Genomic DNA, 24,139 nt, shown 5'->3' on the forward strand with positions numbered 1-24,139 from the left:
CAAACTCCTCTAGCAGTGTTGAGTAAGTCACCTCTGTCCCCCTAGGCCCACCACCTTAACCCCCCAGCACCTCGTAGTCCCCACAGCACATGTGGGAAACCATGCGGTTTACTGATGTCAGATTTGACAGTAGGAATATTAAAAAAAAAAAAAAAAAGCTGCATTTAGAGTACTGGAGTCAGCATGCAGATGTAATCCAAAACAGGAAAATGTACTTGAATTATCTTGAATGTTGTTTGAAGCTGTACGTTTCCTGCTCAGCTTGAGCCTTCACAAGCCCCCATCAGCAAGTCTAGCCAGCCTCACCCAGGGGTTCTAACCACATATACTTTATGTGTGGTATAGTACTCCTAGGCAGAAAAAAGGGCCTAAATAGGACTCCACTCCTGAGGAAAAAGAAACTCATCCACCAAGGTATGCATACTTCCAATACCGGACTCCCAGGGGATCCAAGTCAGTATTTTCATTCTATAGGTAACCTGTTTAGATGCACTGGCAGCTAGAAGTTCTGAGACTATCAGAGGAAATATTCTTAGAAGTCTTTGGCCAGCCGGTGAGACTCAAATCCCAGGTGGGCCCTTAGTGGAGCAGGCCACAAGAACAGCAACAACAGTTAACCCTTCTTTGGTCTCTCTAAAGCTTGTCCCTTCTCTAAAGCCACATCCAAGCTGTTTCACTCAGTATTTTCCTATCTGGAGCCTGCCGTCCTAAAAGGCTCAATCGGCTCTTCTGCTTCTCTGTGTGTCCCTGAGTGAAGTCCAGTTGCCTGCCTGCTCTTCCAGGCCTCATGGCTGGCACTTTTTTAAAGCTTTTACCATAGATTGGGCCCAGGCCCCTTAGTTTAAAAAAAAAAAAAAAATTGAGACCCCCTACTAGGCCTAGGGTCCCCTAGGGGCCAGGCTCATTGCTGTTTCCATGGAGATGTGTGCACTCTGACCCCAGGCTTTCTCTGTCCCAGGCCAAATAAAGAGGGCTTCCAAGTGGAAATAGAGTTTGGACTGCCCCTCCTCCCATGCCCCAGGTGGCCTCTGTCTCCACAAAGGGTGTGGGGGAAGGCCCAGAGCCCAGGCAGAACCACTGAAGGACCTCCTAACCCCAACCTCCCCAGAACTGATCATTCTGCTGTCTAGGCAGTCCCCAGGCCAGGGCTCCACCTGAGGTCCCACCCAGCCAAAGGCCACTGGAAATCCCTGGGAATGCTCTTGGATTCCTGGGCAACTCTGCAAGGCTTTTCCACTTACCTAGGCCCCCCATCAGGTAGAAGTGAAGTACACAAGGCAGAAATCTGGCTAAGAACCCCTTCTCACATGCAAGTCCTGCCTCAGAGACCTGAGGCATCTGTCTCTGGGGTCCAGTATTCACTTCAGGTACAAACCTCAGCCCAGAATAACGGCAGACCCATCTTTCACCAAAGATGCTCCTATGTTGATCACCCAACCCATCAGAGCTTCTGGGACAGCCAACTCACATTGTCACTCAGAAAAAACTACCCCTTCCAGATACTAGGTGAGAGACTACTTTTTCTTCTCATTTTTAAAAAGATTTATTTTATTCTTAGCCTATTGTAGTAGTGCATGCCTTAAATCCCAGCACTTGGGAGGTAGGATCAGGCAGGTCTCTGTTAGTTCAAGGCCAACCTGGTCTACAGAGTTAGTTCCAGGACAGCCAGGGCTACACAGAGAAACCCTGTCTTGAGAGAAAAGAAAAAAAGGATTTATTCTTTTAATTGTGGGTATGGGTATGTGTGAAGTACCTTTTAAAAACTATTTTATTTGGCGTTCCTTAAGCCTCTACCTCCCAACCCCCAATTGGAGAGAAAGAAGGTTAGAAGGGAAAGGGGGGAGAGTTCTCTTCAGCTACTTCTTGCTGATTAGGAATGTTAATTACTTGGGGCAAGTCCAGTCTTCCTTTCAGGATATCTCCAACTTCTTGTCAAACTGCACCAACAGCAACCAGGAGCAGCAGCAAGGAGCACCTTGGGTTGTCCTTTCTCTGGGCTCTGGCATTCCTCAGAATTAAACCATCTGCAGCTGGTAAACAGCCCCATTTCGAAGCCCACACCAGGCAAATAGTTTGTTGCTGTGGACAGTCTGAATCAGCCCCATATCCCACACCTGGGATTAAAACAAAAACATGTCTACATAACTGATTTTTTAAAGACATCAAAACTGGACTGGAGAGATGGCTCAGAGATTAAAGGCATTTCTGGCTGCTCTTCCAGAGGTCCTGAGTTCAATTCCCAGCAACCACATGGAGGCTCACAACCATCTATAATGAGATCTGATGCCCTGTTCTGGTGTGCAGGCATACACACAGGCTAAACACTATATGTGTAGTAAATAAATCTTTTTTAAAAAGACACCAAATCTTTCCACTACATATGTCATGTGAGTGCAGGTTCCAGAGGAGGTGTGGGGCCACCTGAAGCTGGAGTTATAAGCTGTTGTGAGCTACCTGATGTGGTCGCTGAAAATTCAGGTCCACTAGGAACTGTATGTACATAGTCTTAGCCATCATTCCAGCCCTCTTTTTATTTTTTAATTTTATGCATATGAATGCTTTGCCACATTACTGTCTATTGCCTGCAGGTCAGAAGAGGTTGTGTAGAAATAGTTACAGATGTTTGAAAACCACCTTGTGGGTGCTGAAAAACTCCAGTCCTGTGCAAGAACAGCAAGTGCTCTTTCCCTCTGAACCATCTCATCAGCCTCCTCTCTTTTTCATGTTGTTTTGTTTGGGGACAGGGTCTCACTGTGTAGCCTAGGCTGGCCTCCAACTCTTGTACACATACATGAACCAGTATCGAAATCACAGATATGTCCCCACCAGGCCTGCCCCAGAGTCTTTCTTGATGGATCCCGGCTCCAGGTGTTCATCCTCAGGTAGAAGCATTGCCTTTGGATTTGGTTTCCCCACTATTGGTTTCTTTTTTCTTTTCTTTTATTTTTTTAGATTTATTTATTATGTATACAGTGTTCTGCCTGCATGCCAGAAGAGGACACCAGATCTCAAAAAGATGGTTGGGAGCGACCATGTAGTTGCTGGGAATTGAACTCAAGACGTCTGGAAGAACAGCCAGTGCCCTTAACCACTGACCGTCTCTCCAGCTCCCACGATTGGCTTCTTAGACATGGAACAACTGAAAGTTACTGGTTTATAGTTGTGGATGCTAAAGCCCCAAACCTGCCTCTTCCCACCTCTCTGGCTGTTAACTGAAGTCTCCAGCCCCTGTGAGCATCAGTGTAATCTCTGCCAGTGTTTTCACATGGCCTTTTCTCGTCTGCTTATCCCTGTTTTTTATTTCTCTTCCTATGAAGACAGTAGCCTACATCTGCCAAGGCCTTATATCCAAGTGAGGTTACATTGACAGGTTCCCTGGTTAGGACGTGACAATACCTTTGAGGTTATACAATTACTTGATTCAAAATGTTGGCAGGTCAGGATGTTGGGACTGTGAAGTTGTGGCAATAATCAGTACTTGTTTCTCTGGTCCCCAGAAAAAGGGAAAACAGATAAGGGTCATGTCCCTGCAAGCTCTAACTAACTCTTACCCTCCTATTCTCCTTACTAGAGGGAAGGAAGGTATGGTATGTGCCATCCCAGACAAAATGTGCTCACTTCTCCCCAGCACTGCAGCAAACTCCCATGTTTTGGCTAAAGGATGATGAAGAAAGTTCTATGAGACATGAGGATGGCCACCAGGCTGCAGGAACAACTTAGGGTAAGTAGGACCCTTAAAGGAGCAGCACTGGCCATACTAAAAGTTGATCAAACTCCTACAATGGTCCCACCACTGGGGTTCCAGCTGGCACGGGTCTGCTCCAACGAAGGGATTGCTTGTCCATCCACTTGGGCCCTTGAGGCAGAGTGGAGAACACTTCTTTCACATTAAACTGGAGTTGGGTATACCTCCGGGCCCACCCACTGTTTGATTTTTGTAGTGTTGGGTTACTTCAGGGGAAGGGAGCCAGGCCCAAATGGCCACAGGCACGAGAATCAAAGTGGGCCAAGACATGTGGCCAGCACTGCCTACTCCCTCTTCTGGCTAAGAAACGGGGTTCAATGCTAAAACAGCACTTCTTTTTCTAATTATGAAAATGGGAGGACTTAAAATACATAAGAGCAGAAAGAAGATAATTAAGCCCCTCCTAAGCCATGAGCTTGTGCTATGCGCCACTTTTTCTGGACTAGTGAATGTCCTTTGACTTTTGAGTTCAGAAATTTAATGGAGATTGCTACCCTGTGGATAGTCATTTGAATCACCCAGCCTGCCTTTCTCCCTACCTTCCCACACCCTGCTTTCCATCCAGGGCAAAGTCTTGTGTTGTTTTGGTTGGTTGGTTTGACTTTTGTTTTTATAATTTATTACATTTTATTCAGTGTGTGTGTGTGTGTGTGTGTGTGTGTGTGTGTGTGTGTACATACATTATGGCAAACATGAGGAGCTCAGAAGACAAGTGGAAGGAGTCAATTTGTTCCTTCCACCATTTGGGTCCAAGGACTGAACTCAAGTGCCCATTAAGCCATTTCACTGGCCCTTAGTTTGTTTGTTTGTTTGTTTTTAAGACAGGGTCTCACTACAAAGCGTTGGCTGGCCTGGAACTCACTCTTTAGACTAGGTTAGACTGGAACTCAGAGATCCACCTGCCTCTGTCTCTCAAGCAATGAGATTAAAGATGGAACACCATCACCACCTGTTCTTTGTTTTTGTAATTTTTAAAATTATGTTTAGCCACTGAGAGGGTTCAGTGGCTAAGAACACATATTACTCTTGCAGAGGAACTAAGTTCATTTCCCAGCACCAACTCACAACTGCCTGTAACTTAATAGAAAACCTAACAGCTTTGCTTCTTTTATTATTTTTTTCTGAGACAGAGTTTCTCTGTATAACCTTGGATGTCCTGGACTCTCTTTGTAGACCAGGCTGGCCTCAAACTCTGAGAGATCTGCCTGCCTCTGCCTCCTGAGAGCTAGGATTAAAGGTGTGTGCCACTACACCTGGCTTCAACACCTCTGCTTTCAAGATACAGACACAAACACATACACATAATTAAAAATAATAAAATTTAGCCTGGTGCAGTGGCACATACCTGTAATCCCAGCATTCAGGAAGCAGAAGCAGGTGGATCTCTGACTTTGAAGCCAGCCTGGTATACAAAGTAAGTCTAGAATAGCCAAGGCTACACCGAGAAACCCTATCTTGAAAAAAACAAAATAATAATAATAATAATAATAACAATAATAATAATAATGAACAAAATCTGCCAGGTAGGGCACTGGAGAAATGGCTCAGTGGTTAAGAGCAATAGCTCCTCTTACAGAGCTCCTGAGTTCAGTTCCCAGCAATCAGGTGGTGGCTGACAACCATCTATAATGAGATCTGGTGCCCTCTTCTGGTATGCAGGTATACATACAAACAGAACATTATATACATAATAAATAAATCTTTTTCTTTTTTTAAAGCACTGTCTGCTCTTCCAAAGGACCCAGGCTCAATTCCCATCACCAACATAGCAGCTTACAACTGTCTGTAACTCTGGTTCCAAGGGATCTGACACCCTTATACCAATGCACATAAAATAAAGAAAATATTTTTTAAAATTGCCAGGCAGTGGTGGCATACACTTTTGATCCCAGCACTTGGGAGGCAGAAGCAGGAAGATCTCTATGAGTTCAAGGCCAGCATGATCTACATAGGACAGCCAGGACTATACAGAGAAACCTTGTCTGGAAAACAAATAAAACACAAAATAATAATAATAGAAGCAAGGAAATCTTAATGAGTTCAGGGCCAGCCTGGCCTATATACTGAGTTCCAGAACAGCCAGGACTACATAGACCCTGCCTCAAAATAATAATATAAACATTATATTTATTTGGCATGTGTATGTAAGAGTGTGCACACATGTGACAGCACTCATGTGGTGGTCAAAGGACAGCTTGCCGACTGCAGTCCTCTTTGTTTGCCATGGGGTCTCCAGACAGAATTCAGGTCGGTCTCAGCAGCAGACACTATCCACTGAGCCATTCGCTGACCCAGGAGCACCCTTTTTAATTTTAGATATACTGAAAAGTTTAGAAGATAACAGTTTCTTCACCTGTTTTCTCATTATTGATAACATGCTGTACCTCCTTTGACATAAAGCCTTTGTCAAAAGTAAAAGATCAGGTCTGGGTGCATTTCAGTGGTAAAGCATTAGCCTCATGCCGTAAAGCCCTAGAGTTTTGTCCCCAACACCCACAAGAAGTTAAGATATAACTTTGGCCTGTTACTAAATACCAAACTTGACTCAAAGCTTTTTTTTTTTTTTTTTTTTTTTTATTTTTTCCCAAAAACTTACCTTTGTACCCTGGAAGATTTTAAGAGCTGGGTATGGTGACATATGCCTGTATCCTAGACCTTGAGAGGTAGAAGAAGGAGAATCAAGAACACGCCTGTAATTCTAGCACTCAGGAGGCAGAGGCAGGCAGATCCCTGTGAGTTCAAGGCCAGCCTGGTCTATTGAGAAAGTTCCAGGACAGCCAAGGCTACCCAGAGAAACCCTGTTTCAAAAAACAAAACAAAAAAGCCTCTGACCAGCCTCTGACCAACACTTTGACATTGGCCTTTATAGAAGCCTGTGGCAGACCAGCTATGACCATGTAATATGGGCAAAGCAGATATGACATCTGTTTTCAGGTGGGAACCCCACAGCTGCCATGCCCAAGGCACGGAAGTCCATGAATGAGCCTTACTTTCCCCGGCCATTTTGAGCAGGGCACAAAAACATCAAGTCCATTCAGGGAGCCGTGCTTTCTCTGACTTGAAGAGCAAGGGCAAGAATATAGCTTGCTTAGCAGGAGAGAGCTTCCCTAGCATGAATGAAGCCTTGAGTGGGAAAGGTCCCTAACACTGATCCCCAGCACTGAAAGGAAGTAAGACATTTCTGAGCTTTGGCACAATGGTAGAATGCTTGTCTCTTATGCACAAGGCCCTAGGTTCAATCCCTACTACTACTAGGAAAAGAAAACTAATAAAGGTGGAGGTGGAAGCCATTGCTAAGCTAAAGGGCAGCTGGAACCCACAGAGAGGGCACAGGAAGAAAGGGACCATGTGGAGGGAGCCTGAGCTACCCCTGTCTTCAGCTGAGAAATGAGTCACACATATTGAGATTCTGACAGGCTAGAAAGACTTCACTCAAGCCTCTTGAATGGCCTTCAAATTTGGCTGAAACCAGAATCCATTCCCAAGTAATGGTACAGCTTCTTGGAACAAAATGCTGTTTAGATTCACATAATCTGTTACCCATTGCTATATTATCGCCACCCCAAAACTTAGTGTTTTGGCACTACAGTTAACAATTATATCACCTGTGGTTTCCTTGGTCATGAACTGGGGAGTAAGCCTGGCGCTTTGGTGTACATCTTTAGTCTCAGCACTCAGGAGACAGAGGCATGTGGATCTCTGTGAGTTCAAAGGAGTTCCAGGTCAGCCCAGGGTGCTACACAGAGAAACCCTGTCTTGAAAAATCTTTAAAAAAAAAAAAAAAAAGAAAGAAAAGAAAAGAAAAAAACACTTGGGAGTAGGCCAGTGTGGTGCCACAAGCCTTTAATCCCAGTATTCTGGACACAAAGGCAAGTATGAGTGTAAAGCCAGCCTGGACTATATAGCAATTTCCAGGTGAGCCAAGGTTACGTAGTTAGAGCCTACTTCAAACAACAAGAAAAAATAATAATTGGAAAATAGCTGAGCTATATATACCTGGTAACTCTGAAGTTGCAGTCATCCCAAGGTTTGGTTGGGGCCAACACTGAGCTGCCAGAACAGCCTCCTTAGGCTATGAAGCTGGTGGCAAGAGACCTCAGTTCTCCATGGAGCTCTTTCCATAGATATTTGAGTGTTCTCACGACACTGTGACTAGGAATCTATGAGGGAGAAAGGCAGAAACCAGAGTCTGGTGATCTAGCTTATCATTTCCACAAAATCCTATTGGCTAAACATGTCAGCCCTCTGAATGTGGATGTAAATACATAGAAACAGGTATCCTTGAACCTACCTGGAATATCCAGGACAGATCAAAAACAAGTTCTGACAAGACACACACACACACACACACACACACACACACACACACAAATCAGTTTGTAGCTCTCAGAAAGTTAGACCTTTCAGAGAGATGATCTGACAGCATGCTAACAAGTCAACTTTAGTTCAAGGTGTTCCACTGTAGCAAATGAACTACCTGATAAGGATGAAAATCAGTGCTTCCCAAAGAAAGAAAACAGCACCTCTGAGTGTGGTAGTGCACTCTGTTAATCCCCAGCACTCAGGAGGCAGAGGCCGGTGGATCTCTGTGAGTTCAAGACCTGCCTGGTCTACAAAGTCCAGGACAGCCAGGGCTCTGTTACATAGAGAAACCCTGTCTCAAAAGGACAAAAAAACAGAAGCCAGAGATGCCATATCATGTTCTTCATTAAAAAAAAAAAAAAAGTAAAAAGTATAACCATACAAAACAAGGAGAAAATAAGGCCTTAATAACAAAACAAAACAGTAGAAAGTAGGCCTGTGGTGCAAGCCTGTAATCAGTATACCTGGGGAACTGAAGCAGGAGGCGGATAAATTTGAGAACTGCCTGGACTACACAACAAGACCCTGTCTCAGGAATAAATAAATAGGGGCTAGAGGGATGGCTTAGTGGTTAAGAACACTTGCTACACTTTTAGAGAATCTGCATTTGGTTCCCAGCACCCAAATGGCAGCTCACAAACATCCTTAAGTCCATTCCTAGGGGATCTGGTGGGCACTACTGGTTCTGTGGGCACCAGGTATGTAAGTGGCACACACACATACATGCAGGCAAAACATCCATACACAAAATATTTTTTTTTCAAAGATTTGTTCATTGTGTATAGTGTTCTGTCTGTGGGTACACTTGCATGACAGAAGAGGGCACCAGATCTCCTTATAGATGGCTGTGAGCCACCATGTGGTTGCTTGGAATTGAACCCAGGACCTCTGGAAGAGCAGTCTTAACTTCTGAGCCATCTCTCCAGCCCCCACAAAATATTTTTTAATAATTAAAAATATTCTGAAACTTTGTTACTTTTTTATGTGTGTCTGTGTTTGTTTGTATGCACATGCTATAAGGTATACATGGAGGTCAGAGTCAATTCTCTCTCCATCATGTGGGACACAGGCATCAAATTCAACTTGCTATGTTTGATGTCAGTGCCTTTACATGCTGAGTACACATCTTTAATCACGACACTTCAGAGGCAGAGGCAGGAGGAACTCTGAGTTTGAAGACAGCCTGGTCTACAGAAGTTTTAGGACAACCAGGGCTAAACAGAGAAACCCTGTCTCAGAAACAAAAACAAACTCCTCCCCTAATCCAGCAGTAAGGTATTTTCTTCATTATTGACTGATTGGGGGTGGACTACGGACGAAAATCAGCTGTTGTGGGTGGTACCATCCCTAAGCTGGTGGTCCTAGTTTCTGTCAGAAAGTTGACTGACTAGTGGTAAGAATGTGCTTTCATTTTCATCCCAGGTGTAGGAATGTGAGGCTATTTCAGACTGCCTGAAGCAGCTCACTAGATTTGTCTCATGGTCTAGTAGAGGCATGGTTTTGCCAGCTTCAGATACTTTCTGCAATTGTGTGACATTTAGAATTCTGGGAACTTTTCAGAGGCTACATAACTGCAAGGGCCCCAGGAGAGGTGGAGTCAGTGGTTGGTGGTTGTTCAGGGAGGTTGGTTATGGTTTATTAGGTGCGCTCAAAGAAGAAACAAAAGGAAAGAAATTAAAATTCAGGTGTTTTCCTAATTCCTCTCTCTCCTCTATCCTTTTTTTTCTGCTATCTAGTGTTAGGGAGTGAAACAGAAGGATAAAGGGTGGGAAAAAAAGAACCCAGAAAGTAGCAAAGACTAGCTACACTGAGCAAGCCATAGAGAGCAAGCCAGTAGGCAGCACCCCTCCATGGTCTCTGCATCAGCTCCTGCCTCCAGGTTCCTGCCCTGTTTGAGATCCTGATCTGGCTTCCTTCAGTGATGGAATATAATGTTGACATCTAGGCCCAGTAAGCTCTTTGATCTACAGTGTAAGTTTCAGGATAGCCAGGGCTACACAAAGAAACCCTGTCTTAGAAAAAAACAAAGTCTCACTTTGTAGCTGTCCTGGAACTCTCTATATAGATCAAGTTGCCTTGAACCCACAGAGATCTGCCTGCCTCTTTGCCTCCTGAGTGCTGGGATTAAAAAACGTGTGCTGCCAAGCCTGGCTACATTTAATTGCTTATTTATGTATGTAGTGTGTGTGTGTGTGTGGTGTGGGCACATGCACACACTGTAAGCATGAGTGGCATGGTGTGCATGTCATAGGACAATTTAGGGTTCTTTGTAACGTGGGTGATTCACACCCCAAACACCAGCACCTGTGAGGCTGAGACAGGAAGATCAGGAAGGCCAGCTTCAGTTACATAGTGAATTCAAAGACTGCCTCAGTTACCTGAGACCCTGAATCAAGAAACAAAGTAAGTATTTTTTCCCCCATCTAATCCTTCTCCTAAACTTGTACACACCCTCTAGTCCACTGTGGCTCTGCCCTCATTTCCCATCAAAACGCCAGTAGCAAATCCACCTCTGGCTGTTCATACCATTCAGGGATGGCAGCCCCAGCCCTGCGGAGTCCTCCAATGTGACTCTAAGCCCTCCTTGGCCAAACCCTCCCTCCCTAAGTCCCTTTCTTTCTGTGTTGCTTCAACATCTTGCTCTGTTTGTCCACCAGTGTAAACACTGGAAGATTGTAGTTTAGGGGAAGTATAGGGAGGAGGAAAGGGAGCCCTCTAAAAAAGAAACAAAAAGGCTAAAGAGTGTTTCCTGTTTCAGCTCTCGTGGCCTACTTCAGTAATCCCAGCACTTTTGATGTCAGAGGATCTCCACATCCAAGCTACCCTGAACTCTGTATAGGATAAAATATAAAAACAGAGCAATGGTCTTAACCAGCCTGACATGTTTTAACATTTGGGCTGCTGCATAAGACACAGGCCAAGTGGGCATGCTACTTTTCTCTTGGCTGTAGCGAGCCGGAGGAATATCCAGTCTACTCCATTTGGCTTAGTTTATGTAAACCTGAATGTCTCTGCTCGGCCCATACTCTTGATAATTAGAAGACCCAGGAAGGCTATTTCTATTAGTGAAAAATGAATTTTCTAGCACCCTACTCTGCACTGTCAGACTGCTAGATTCTGTCTTGGTTTTCTTTCCTTCCTGTCTCCCTTCTCTCTCACCTGGGCTGACCAGTCAAGAGCAATGCCAGTGACCCACTGTTTCCGTCAAAGTCAAAACAGATGATGGTGCAGGGTGCCACACTGGAGCATCCAATTGCAGAACACTAAAGGATCCTCTCCCTATATCAGTGGTATCTGGGCAGGCCATCTGGAGCTCAGGGTCAGTGTCAATGCTGTGCCGGTTCCATTTCCCTGCCTAACCCAGCATGGTTGCAACCACGCCTGGCCAAAACCAGGAGGCAGGAACAGCTGGGAGCAAGGAGACCTGGAACCCTTCATCACAGCTCTGAATAATGGCACAGAGACATGTTTATTTATAATAGCGTTAGGCCTTGCTTACTGTTGTTCCCAGCTAGCTCTTATTTATTTATTTATTTATTTATTATACAATGTTTTGCCTGCATGTGTGCCTGCAGGCCAGAAGGCGGCACCAGATGGTTATGAGCCACCATGTTTGCTGGGAATTGAACTCAGGACCTCTGGAGGAACAGACAGTGCTCTTAACTTCTGAGCCATCTCTCCAGGCTCCCCCTCCCCCAACTCTTATAACCCATGTTATGTTTAATCTGTGTTCTGCCACATGGTTCTTTACCTCTTGTTTCTTTCATACCTCTGATTTCTTCCATATCATAGGCAAATCTTTTCACACCTCTTTTCATTTATTTATTACTTATACAGTATTATGTCTGCATGTATGCCTGCAGACCAGAAGAGGGCACCAGATCTCACTATAGATGGTTGTGAGCCACCATGTGGTTGCTAGGAATTGAACTCAGGAACTTTGCAAGGGCAGCCAGTGCTCTTATCCTCTGAGCCATCTCCCCAGCCCCCTTTCACACCTCTTTCTGTTCCCCAGAGTTGCTATCTCTGCTGGAAGCCCTGCCTTTGCTTTTGGCCTCTCAGTTCTTTATTTAACCAATCAAAAGGTGATGGGGACCAGTGTTTACAAAACATTGAGTCAGATGCTTAACAATACCAAAGTCTGATCTGTGCTCGGCTCTCAGCTCAGAAATCAGCATTGGAATAATACAAGGACAGTCTTTACACAGCGAACAAAAACATCACTCCAACAGAGACCTCAGGCTGAGTGAGCGCATGAGAAATAGACTGCCCAGGAGGCAGGCTTCAGTGAGACAGCTCATTTAATTGAGGGGAACAAAGGCTATTTAAACATTTGGGGAGTTGGTAGAGGCTTTTGGAGGAGTGGGTATGGGGGCCCAGCTGCTGGGAATGCCTCATTTGCATAAAAAGGCTTGCTGGACATGACCTTATAAGGAGAGAGGAAGTTTAACCTGTAACCTGGCTGCCAGGCTACCTGACCACCTACCTGCAGAGGTAGGGGCCTTAAGGCTACATGTACTGGGTCATGCAAGCCCAGGACAGGGAGGGAACAGTCCTACTCCTGCTGGTCTCAAGAGGAGATTTTCAGGGTTTGAACTTGGCTCAACCTCACTCTTGCTCCAGGCTGGGGCCCCTGGTCACACGGCTCTCTCCAGCCCGAGTTCTTGCCAAGGCTAACCAATCATGTGCTCTGGGTGGCCAAGGACTGTCTGTTCTTTTTCCCTACTTCTTTCTCTTCTGAGGGATGGAGTTCCCTTAACATTTTTGGGTAGCACAAGCCCAGGACAGATGGAGGTGACAGAAATAAAAGAGAAAAGACCAAACTCTACAAAATGATTGTCCTTTAATCAAAATAACCGAAACACACTAGTTTCTCCTTAGGAGTGGAGTCTGTGAGTGCAGGTGAAGGGGTCTTGGGTTTTGTTTGTTTTGGTTTTGTTTTGTTTTGTTTTTCAAATGTATGCTCTGAGGATGTGATCTGGGTCTTCATATTGAATGGCAAGCGTTTAACTGAGTGAGTGAGTGATTTCCCAACCCCAGATTCAGTTTGTTTGGTTTTGGCAGGGAGAGTTGTTGTCAGTTTTAATTTTTGTTTTGTTTTTGAGACAGTATTTCTCTTTGTAGCCTTGGTTGTCTTGGACTCACTTTGTAGACCAGGCTGGCCTCAAACTCCCAGACTCACCTGCCTCTTCCTCCCTGAGTGCTGGGATTACAGGCATGTGCCACTGCACCCAGCAACCTTGAGTCTTTATAGGATAGGATAAGGAACTTCTCGTGGGGTAAACTATGCTGTGTAGTGACAATTCTGGAATTTTGGTTTCTGTAAAATAGGGCTTTCTTTTGGGCACCAGCTCCCAAATAATGACATAGAAATTTATATTTATTTATGAACACCTAGGCCTTGTTCCCAACTAGCTTGTAACTATCCCATTTTTACTAATCTAAGTTCTGCCATGTGACTTGTTATTGCCTCTCCTTCAGTCCTGGAATGCTTCTTGTTCAGTGTCTCCCCTCTTTCAGGTCCCCACCTTGGACCCCCTCTCTGGTCCTGGAAGTCCTGCCTCCTAATCAGCTTACTGGCTATCAGATTTTTATTATAACCCATCAAAAGGTGATGGAAAACAATGTTTACAAAACATTCAGACAGGAGATGCTTCATAAAAATTACAGTGCCCACGTCCAGCCTGAATCAAATTGGCACTGGCACAGAAATCAGCATTTGAGTATATGTTGGGGATCGGCCTGGTGCTATGTATTCTAATGTTAACTATTGGCCCCCAAGATCTTGACCCTGCTTAGACAAGCACATTCTCACATAAACCTATCCTTGTTGTGTAAACCTGCCTAAGTCATCTTTTCTGATTGGCTGGTTAAACAGCTTACTAGGCAGGACAAAGTGGGGTAGGCATGGCTAAGGTTTCTGGGCTTCAGGTTCAGGAGAGAGACTGATAGGAAGAGAGGAGAAAGGAGGACACCACGATGGGTTAATGTGAAGAAAACCACATAGGCTAAGAGAAAGGATTCCAATAATGGCATAAAAAGCCCCAGATGAGGAATACAAGCAAGTACCATGGATTATGGATGGAAGGTAGACCAGATGAGGAGGATTAAAGTGTATGGCTTTGGATGGAGCTGGGAGAGGGATGGTGAGGTTATTGAGCCAGGATAGGTGAACTATCTGCCTGTCCCAAGGTAAATAAGGCAATTATAAAATCTAACAGTGTCTGTGTCTTATTATTTGTGATAGTGGATTAAATAATACCTTTGTGATAATCATAAGACTAATAATAATATATAGCCCAACTTTCTTATTTACAACATCAAATGGCACCCAGCTTTATACAGTGTACAAAGACATTATCACAATGTGGTTTTTAAATATTACAAGACCATTTCGTTTTAATCCCAAGTGTGTGAATATGGGGCTGTCCACAGCAGCTGACTATGATTTGTCCCATGCTCTAGCAGAGGCATGGTTTTGTGAGCTGCAGATAGTTTCTGTGATTGTGTGACATTTGGAATTCTGGGAACTTCTCAGAGGACATATATGAATGCTAGGGCTCTTGGGGGTAGGGTTGTTCATTCAGGGTGGTTGGTTATGGTTTGTTAGTAGTCATGCTCAAAGAAGAAATAAGAAGGAAATTAGATTCAGGGATTTCTCTTCTCTATCCTTGTTTCTCTCCTATCTAGTGAGAGGGGTGAAACCAGCTACAAAGCTAAGTTCACAATCCAGGAACAGGGAAAGAATGGAAAAAGGCGTTCCACAGAGAACCAAATGTAGGACGTAGGAAGCAACATGGAAAGTCTCAAGGAAAGTGGAGGGGGCATCTACTGTGGAACACTACAGTGTAGGGTCCTGGATCTCTTCAATCCTGCAACCTTCCATTCTGGTCACTGAAGAATAGGATGTTGTCAGGTCTGTTCTAGAGTGGGGAGGGGTGGTTGTGAACTACCACAAAGGGTACATGCCAGCTTCGCAGACCACTGCTGAGCAGGGTTGCTGGCCAAGCCATGACCCAAGGAGCTGGGACCACCTAGCACAGCCTCCTTCTTAGAGCCTGTTGCCCTGTCCTTGGCAAGGATTCTGCTGGAGGTCTAATTAAGAAATGGAAGCATCTATATAATTTAAGGCTGTTGGATTTATGCTGGGGAAGTCTTTCAGCCAGCTATCTAAACTTATCCTGATTTCACTACCATCCCACCTCTTCACATGTGTCTCACTGCCTGCTTCCAGCTCTGTCTGTCCATCTCCCTTCTGTGTCTCACTGCATCTGCTGTGTCTCTTGCTTCTCTGCCTATATCCCTGCCTGCCAGGAAGTCCTACCCCCTTACATCCTGCCCCAACTCTGGCCCTCTGCTCTTTATTATACAAAAAGCCATATTCCAGTCTGAACCAATGAGCAGCAAGCCAACTCCTTATCCATCTCTTTGGGTTGCCTTTTAGCACTGGGGACTGCTTGACCTTCACCACAGCAGCAGTTCCCTTTTTAATATGATGATCTCAAAGAATCATCTTCTGGGCAGGTGAGGAAAGACAAACATTTACAAATAGAAAACTGGTGATGGGTCATAAAAATTAGAATATCAAAATCCTGCTGGCACTTAGCTCTCTACCAGTTAACAACTGAAAATACAGGGACACACCTTCTCAAAGTGAGGGAAGGCCATCCCAACATTTCCCTGCTTTGTCCAAGAAATAGCTTTAACTCTGACATCAATAAACTATATACAATAAGAACAATTATGAGAACTATCAGGTTAAGAATTATATTCGTAATGTCCAGTCCATGTGTATTTTGCAATCTTGGAGAAAGTACTCCACTCTCTATCCTGTCTTGGTGAGTTCAAAGTTCTGTACCTAAATCACTTTCCTATCACCATTTAACTTAAAGGTGAATATTTTAATTTATCAACCTTAAAACATCTTCTTAAACCCTAAAACACTTTCTTAGATTCTAAACAACTTGAGTTTTTATGTATTTAAGCTTTATAAATTTTATACCTCTTTTGTGAGTTTTCTTTTGTGAATCTGATAACAAGGAAAACTATAAGACTAAACTGAAGTTAAATCCAAAATCACTGCACAGAGACCACCATTCACATATGTAATCAAGAGTGTTTTTATTTCTCGAAAGCAAGAATCCTGCATGCAGGGGTCAGCCACTTTACAAAATGGTGCCTCTGAGAGGAGCCTACAGGCTCCCTTTAAAACCAGCTAGGGGATTAGGTAAACCTTACCAGAGTTAGATGGGTTCACAGTAAGGGGATACTTGTATGTTCCTGGTTGGTTCCAACCTTAGAAAAGGAACAGTCACCTCAGATAGCCCCAGGTCAGATGTCTAGGCAGTTGCTGATTGCCTGACCATCTTCTGGGAGTTTTTTGTTTGTTTGTTTTTCAGGAACTTGTCAAACAGAAAAGGGAGAAGAGTGGCAGGAATTTTGGCCTAGCTTTGCACCCAGTCTCAAAGTGAGTCAGTCAGGTCCTCATACCATCTAATACTCAGAGACCTGAAAAGGATAAATTTTACCTGAGTAAACAGGAAGTGCGGAGCAAGTAGCCTCTGAATCTAAAAAAAAAAAAATGACAGGGACGGGGGCAGGAGGGTTAAGAGCATTGGTTGCTCTTCCAGAGGACTCTGGTTCAAATCCCAGAATTCACGTGGCAACTCACAACTGTCTGGTCTGTAACTCAAATTCCAGTAGATCTGACTCCCTCACATAGATATATGTATGCCAAATGTACATAAAAATAAATAAAAATTTTTAAAAATGACAGAGACTTACTGGTTACCTGGACAGTTACCCAAGGTTCCTCTATGTCAAGTGGGGCAAGCCCAGAAGATCTGACAGACTTTCCTGTTAAACAGGAATTTTGAAGGACGGTGCTACCTTATCTCAGCAAAGTAGAGCAATCAACTTCCCAGTGTCTTTCCTGTCCATAGTTTGGATGGCATGCTGTCAGCTGTTGAAGTAAAGGGCAGTTTATAGCCCAGTGGCCACCTCTGCCACATTTGAAGCAAGCTCCAGGTAGAGGGTTTTCTGTGCCCATCATCTTCTCTGGAGGAGACTAGGGGCTGATATGTCTCTCTGTCACAAAAAAACTTTTATTAAATATTTTAAATACCATATCCTGCAAATGTGTGAAGTGTTTGAGGATATCTATCTAAAGTATGTCTAAATAGACAAACTTGTTTGTTTTTTAACTTTGAAAACAGATATAGGAGGTTAAATGAAGTCTACTCCCGTAATCAACTACATTAGCACCTAGCATGACTGCAGTACAGTTCTGAATGCATTAAAGAATATGATTATTTATAGATGACTACTGATTTGTATTTTGTAATTATCCTTAACAGTTTCTAATAGTAGTTTTCATAAGACTAAGACTTTACATTTTGCTTGTTTTTTGAGACAGTGTTTCTCTGTGTAGCCTTGACTTTCCTGGAACTCACTCTGTAGATCAGGCTGGCCTTGAACTCGCAGAGATCCACCTGTCTCTGCCTCCTGAGTGGTAGGATTAAAGGCGAGCACCACGAGTGCCCAACTTTTTGTTGTGTTTTTTTTTTTTTTTTAGTGAGTTGCATATGCACAATACCTTAAACAAGAGTTGAGTTTTATACACAGTATATTGTAGCAAATATAACCTTAAATTTATATCAAAATACAGAAATCCATACCAATCTAAAATATTTGAGACTAGTTGCTTTCTTGCTCTGAAAGGAGATAAAATAACCTGCCCTTCTTTTCCCTTTCACCCACTCCCCCTTTTACCCTGGTTTCACCCTCTAACTATTTAGAAGAGAAAGAAGGATAGAAGGGAGAGAGGAAGATCCTTGAATCTAACTTCCTTTCCTTTGACCATGATCAAAGCCAACTTGCAACAACCCCCCTAAAGGACAACATCCATAACCACTCACCCACCTCTCAGAATGGGGGTGTTGTTTTCTTACATTGCTTCCTTCTTGTCTTGGGGAGCCCTAAAAAAACTGGGGTATGGGCCAAGTCCTTGGAGAGCTGGCTGCTTTACTCACTGTCCAGGCTCTATGGGATCATATTGGGACAGGAAAGTGCAGGGCTTAACTGAAGTCCTGGCTGAAGTAGTCTATGAGGCTGGACCACTTGAGGCGAGCCAATTTGAAGCTGTCCTGGATGTAATTTTTGAGGAAATATCAAATGAGGCAGTCTAAGAAACTGGATCGTCTAGGACTAGCTGCTTTATCTTCATTGGTGTCTGGTCCTTTTGCTCTGAAAACACAATTTGGGGGGGTTGTTTTGGGGGTTTTATTTTTTGAGACAGGTTTCCTCTGTAAAATAGTGTAGGGTGCCCTGGAACTTTATAACTCTGGCTGGCCTTGAACTCTCACAGAGATCCATCTGCCTCTGCTTTCCATCAAACTTCTAAAGGTAACCTTTGTTGGGAGCTGCTGTTTTAGCAGCTGCTTTGATATTTAAATCTCAGCGGAAAGATTGCTTTTACTAGGACTTCACTGGAGTCAGGGAAGAATTTCCAAGTCTATCTCCTTTTGTTTGTGACAGCAGGTGGGATAGCTTGTCAAAATCACACCTTGTTTCACCTCCTTGTGAATTTAACTCATTGTGCTGAGCTGTTTTTACTCTGGCTTAAAAGGAGTCTGAAATAAAGCCAGGTGGCTAGTCTAGTTGCTACTAGAGCCTCTCGGAAAGGTCCCATGTGTTGTGTGTTAGTTTATTAATTTTAATTTTCACTCCCGACTCAAGAACAGCTTGACTGTTGGCGGGCTCCGGCAAACATTATTGTGACACTTCTGCTTTAACACGTGTGGAATGTGCAGTGTGCAATAATCAGCTACATATGATTCTCTGCTCTATGCTTGCTTGAAAGGCATCTTTCAATCTTTGTAAGTCCATTTGGACTGCATAACCAAACTGTAATAGGATATATAAATCTCCATCCCTGCCATATGAAGGGATGGCATGTAATAATAAGTCATGAAGACCTGTTAGCCAACAAGATTCATTGGCTACTGCAGAGAAATTCATGTCTCAGCCAGTTTCCAAGCTGTTCCCATGAAGGGGGATCAATTTTGTTGTTCTTCTAGGTTTCTTCCGTCATGTCTGCAGCCAAGATTTTCAGGAGGTCTCCCATGGTCAAATCTAATCTTTATTAACTTTGAAGGAATCCATCCATAGCTTTTGTTTCCTGTGGAGACAAATGCATAGCCTCTTCCCCAATGCAACACAATTCCTGATTTCCATTCTGAGGTTAACACATTCTTACAGTATATAGGTTGATTTAATTCAGAAGTCCTCTCTAAAATCTAGTATTTTTCAGCAGCTATGCAACCTGTCTCACAGACATTTAAAAAATTTAAAGTTAATAAATCATTATATGATCTATCTCTGAGAGCTCTCATATCCCCCTTCTGTTTTTATGAGCATTTAAAGTGTGGTTAGGACTTTTCACAACTGCTTGACTTGTAGGACTGTAAGTATGCTTGCAACATGTTTATGTTACATTTTTTAAATTGTTGCATATTACTGGATACATATGCTGGAGCATTATCAGTTTTAATTTGTAAAGGTATCCCTGAGATAGTCATCACTCTAGTAAATATGTAATTACAATATCAACCTTTTCAGAACTCAAGGCAGAAGCCCATTGGAATCCTGACTATGTATCAAAAGTATGATGCACATACTTTAATTTTCCAAACTCTGCAAAATGCCAAATTTCATTTCTTTGGGTACCTTTAGGGTTACTTCTGGCAGGTAATTGACCTTGATTATATAAAGAACAAGTGGGACTTTTTTTAAAATTTCCTTTGCTTGTCACCAGGTTATAGAAAAAATTTTCAAGCTTCCATGCCTTTTATGAAAATATGAAGCATTTATTTATTTGTTTATTTGTTTGAGACAGGGTTTCTCTGTGTAGCCTTGGCTGTCCTGGACTAGCTTTGTAGACTGGCCTCAAACTCACAGAAATCCTCCTGTCTTTGCCTCCCCAAGTGCTGGGATCACAGGCATGTGCCACCACGCCCAGCTCAGGCATTAATATTTTTAGTTACTCTCTTGAACAGTCTCTACTTGGCTGACAGGAAATGACTGGCTCATGTTGTTGGGGTTTTTTGGGGGGAGGAAGGGAGAGGGTGGTCTGAACAAAGCCCCCTAGGCATTTTCCCAATAGTAAGGAACTGCCTCATATATCTCTGTGTCTGCTCTTTCCAAATCTTAACATATCTCAGGAAGCTTTCTCCCTGGATTATCATTAGCAAGAATATTATCCTTAGAAACTGTTTATCTACAGTCTTTTATGAAATGACCTGGTCCACAGCCAAAGAAAGCATCAGACATTTTGCGCTCTCACACTTTTAGGAATTGCCTGTCTTATCATAGCAGTATTGAAAGCATCAGATCCAAAATCCACAGTAATTTTAATGGCTTCATAAATAGTTGCTAATCTTGCTTTCAAAGGTCTAATAGCCTCTTTGCATTCCGTATTAGCATTCTCAAAAGCTAAAGACTCAATTAGTACCTCAATTGAATCTGGATCTGATAGTGCTCTATTTACAGCTGAAGTTAATCTTTGTAAAAAAAAAAAAAAAAATCAGTAAAAGATTCATCTGAACATTGGGTTGTAATGGAAGTTTTGGTTTCTTTGCATATTACATAAATATGTTTTTGTTTTAATCCCAAGTGTGGGATTTTAGTTGAGCTACAGTTTGTCCACACCTGTTAATTGTCACCTGCGGGGCATGATCTCTGCCAGCTGTTAGCAACCTTCCAATGTGCTGCACAGAGCGGGGTGTCGTCTAGGACTCTGAGAGTATAAATATGAGGTCAAGAAACAGACAGTGTGGTGTTCAGTGGCGTTCACTGTGATAGTCAGTGTTGGCGAATGATGTGGAGCAGTTTGGAGAGACCAGAGATCAGAGACCAGAGACAGTGTGGCAGTTTGGAGTAGACAGACAGAGAGAAACACTTTGGGTGCAGCACTGTGGAGGAGCCTGCTAGTTGACAGAGATTGGTATAGAGCCCTAAAAGAACCCCTTGACCTTAACTAGCCAGAAGTAAAGAAGTCTGGGCTCCCTCTACTCACTACTTTTTTCTCTCTCCTACTTAGGGTTAGGGGTTGGTGGGAGGGAGGTGGAGGCCTAAACACCCCAAATAAAGTAGAGTTTAAAAAAAGACTGCTACAGATGGCTCTCCACTACACTGGGCTATCCTGGTAAATGATGCAGATCATCTTCCCTGTTGTTTAACTTTGTCCTAAACATTTAAAGCTACTGTACAACATTGCTCTAAGATGGCATCATCAAACAGAATCTGTGTTTGTAACTTAGCACGCTGATGGTTGACAATATGACCTCTAGTCCTATTACATTTATCCATAGCTGAAGCCTCCTCTCTCCACCAGGTCAGCCACTGTAGCTGAGGGTCAGCTTCCAAAACATTTGCCACTAAATCTTTCCAATCCTTTTGATTATAAAATTTTGTGTGACCCAGTCACTTCATGGCTGTTTTACATAGAATGAGTACATTCCATATGCTGCCACTACTTCTTCTGCTATCTCTATGGTTTGCCATCCAAATTCATCACAACCTTATAGGTCTCTCTCATCTCGGGGTCCTACAGGAACTGAAAAGGCTATTGTGGGCTTTCTAGTAGGCTTGAACGGCCATCCTGCAGTCATATGGTGGCGCTGCAAGCTTTAGATTATATTCTTCTGACCTGACTGGGGAAAATTTTTATTCTGAGTTAAAAGATCCTCTGATTTCTGTTCTACCTCTTGTAACCTAGAATTACACCTCTCAGTCATCTCCTTATCGAAGTCCACTTCCTGTGAATTCCAGGGAGAAGGACAAGATTTTTCTCATTTTTTCTTTCTTAGAGAGGCACTAAAACCTTATGAACTTTCTATGCCCATCTCAGCTCTAACTAATGACATGGAGACTTGCATTTATGTATAACAGCTTTAGGCCTTACCTTACTCTTGTTCCCAACTAGCTCTTATAACCCATGTTAACCCATCTACATCTGTGTTCTGCCACCCGGTCATTACCTCTCCTCAGTTCCATATGTCTGACTTCCTCCTGCCTCTGATTATTTCCCAGAGTTCCTACATCTGTCTGGATGTTCTGCCTCTCTCTCCTGCCTTTGCTATTGGCCATTTAGCTCTTTATTAGATGAATCAGAAGGTGATGGAAGTTTGTTTACAAAACACTGAGACAGGTGTCAACAATACCAAAGTCTGGACTGTACTTAGCTCTCTGCTGTAAGGAAACCAGCATTTGAATATACAAAGACAGTCTTTACACAGTGCACAAAAAGATCACTCCCAAGAGGGCACAGAAAACTACAATCGTTATGAACCTATTTGATTTAGCTCCATGCTGACAACTAAAACAAAAGTATAAAGGGTCCAGGTGCCCTCTGCTATAGTGTTTTTTATTTTTTAACAATGAAAATATTTTCTTTTTTAATCATGCTAAGTTTCTCCTTCCTTTGGAGGTTTCACTTTATTATATTAAAACAATATTTTTTTCTTTCTATGACTGTCTGTACTCAGTTTCTTTCCTTTCTTAAGTGTCTATGCACATTTACAAAACATTTCTACATTTCTCTTTTTCTGCTTCCAAACTTACTGTTTCAGCACTTACGTGTCCCTAAACTCTGTCCTCTGAGGATGGCCCATTCTGAGCATACATCACTGACTCTAAAGTCTGACATTTCTGCTTCCCTGTCCACCGCTCCATGTCTCCAACCCACGTTTGTGTGTCTGGGGTGACCTCGTGCGTGGATTCTCTTGTCCAGGTCTCATGTCTCGAACTCATGATCTTAACGTGAATCTTGGGCCTTCCAATGGTGCGCCAAATATTGCGGGCGTAGTCCCTAAGTGGTGTACCACAGGGACGGCCAGCAACTCATCCCATGAGGTACTGCCAGGGCTGTCAAGATGGCTGCACCTTCCTCTCCAGCCTCAGGCTGCAGCCGCTGCCATAAAATATCAACCCAGGAATTGCCACAGTGACAGTACCTCCTCTTCAGCCTCCCTGAGCCGCTCCGCAGTGATGGAGCCTCAGCCAAAGCCGCCTGCAGCAGGGAAAGTCTTCCTGTCCTCAAAAAAAAAAAAAAAAAAAAAAAAAGAGGTGAAATCCTTGAGCAAGAAAACCCACCAATCCCTGAGCTTCTCACAATACTCCCCCAACCCCTGAACAAGAAAACCCTAAAGCACGAGGTTCGGAAGTTCAGGACTTGAAATCCCACCAATCCTTTCCCTGGAAATCTCCGCTCTGGAAAGCTCCGCCCCTGAAAAAAAAATCCTCTGTAAACCCTGCATACTTCTCAATCTGCTGCTGCTTCCCCGGGGATCAGGGGTAGCCGCTACTGTATTTTTCCCTCCCAGAGTCTCCTATGTGGGGTTTGCTGTGCGGTGTGATTTCTCGGAGCTGTAGCACTTTCCCTGGAGCAGAGCGGATCAGGAACTGTTACACTCTGGTTACACTTTGGCCGCTGCGCAGCTGCAACACTTGTGTAGAGGAAGCCTTTCCCTCAGAGCTGCAACACTTTCTCGGATCCTGCCTGACGTTTAATTAAGACACAGAAGCGTCTATACACGTTAAGGAAGCTGGTGTTTGGCTGGGGCCTTCTCTCAGCTGGCCATCTAAACTTATCCAGACCTCTCCACTATCGCAGCCCTCCGGCGCAGTCTCCCCAGTCTGTTTGGCCGGCCTACAGCCCTGCCTTCCCAAAAGACCCGCCCCCGTAGTTCCTGCCCCAGCCCCTGGCATCGGCTCTTTCATTACACAACCATATTCCAGTCCGAGCCAATCAGCAGCAAGACAACACTCATCCATCTCTTAGGATCGCCTTTTGGCACTGGGGCCTCCTCGCGCCCGCCGCCAAGAGACTGAACGCGACTCATTCATCGGGGAGGCGCAGCGCATGCTGGGTCTTGTAATCCCCGGAGGAAAGCCACCGGATGCATGCTGGGACTGGTAGTCTGTTGCCCTGGCTCTCGCCTCACCTGGCCAGGGCGGGTGCACCGCGGCCAA

The 24,139-nt window shown here is 43.8% G+C and overlaps 1 long non-coding RNA gene across 4 annotated transcripts; it reads right to left on the bottom strand.

Moving 5' to 3' along the window:
• Window positions 1–1,358: 1,358 nt before the first annotated feature.
• Window positions 1,359–24,048, bottom strand: LOC132646800 (uncharacterized). Of its 4 annotated transcripts, none has more exons than XR_009585067.1 (5): window positions 23,427–24,048; window positions 23,122–23,197; window positions 7,742–7,905; window positions 6,342–6,400; window positions 1,359–2,114 (listed from the first exon to the last, which is right to left on the bottom strand). It is a non-coding gene; the product is annotated as an uncharacterized LOC132646800 (long non-coding RNA). The 4 variants fall into 4 exon arrangements; XR_009585066.1 differs by having other exon boundaries at window positions 23,122–23,202; XR_009585064.1 differs by lacking the exons at window positions 1,359–2,114; window positions 6,342–6,400; window positions 7,742–7,905 and having other exon boundaries at window positions 16,210–23,197.
• Window positions 24,049–24,139: the final 91 nt, after the last annotated feature.

Source organism: Meriones unguiculatus, chromosome 12, assembly GCF_030254825.1.
Source record: "Meriones unguiculatus strain TT.TT164.6M chromosome 12, Bangor_MerUng_6.1, whole genome shotgun sequence".
Taxonomy (NCBI): domain Eukaryota; kingdom Metazoa; phylum Chordata; class Mammalia; order Rodentia; family Muridae; genus Meriones; species Meriones unguiculatus.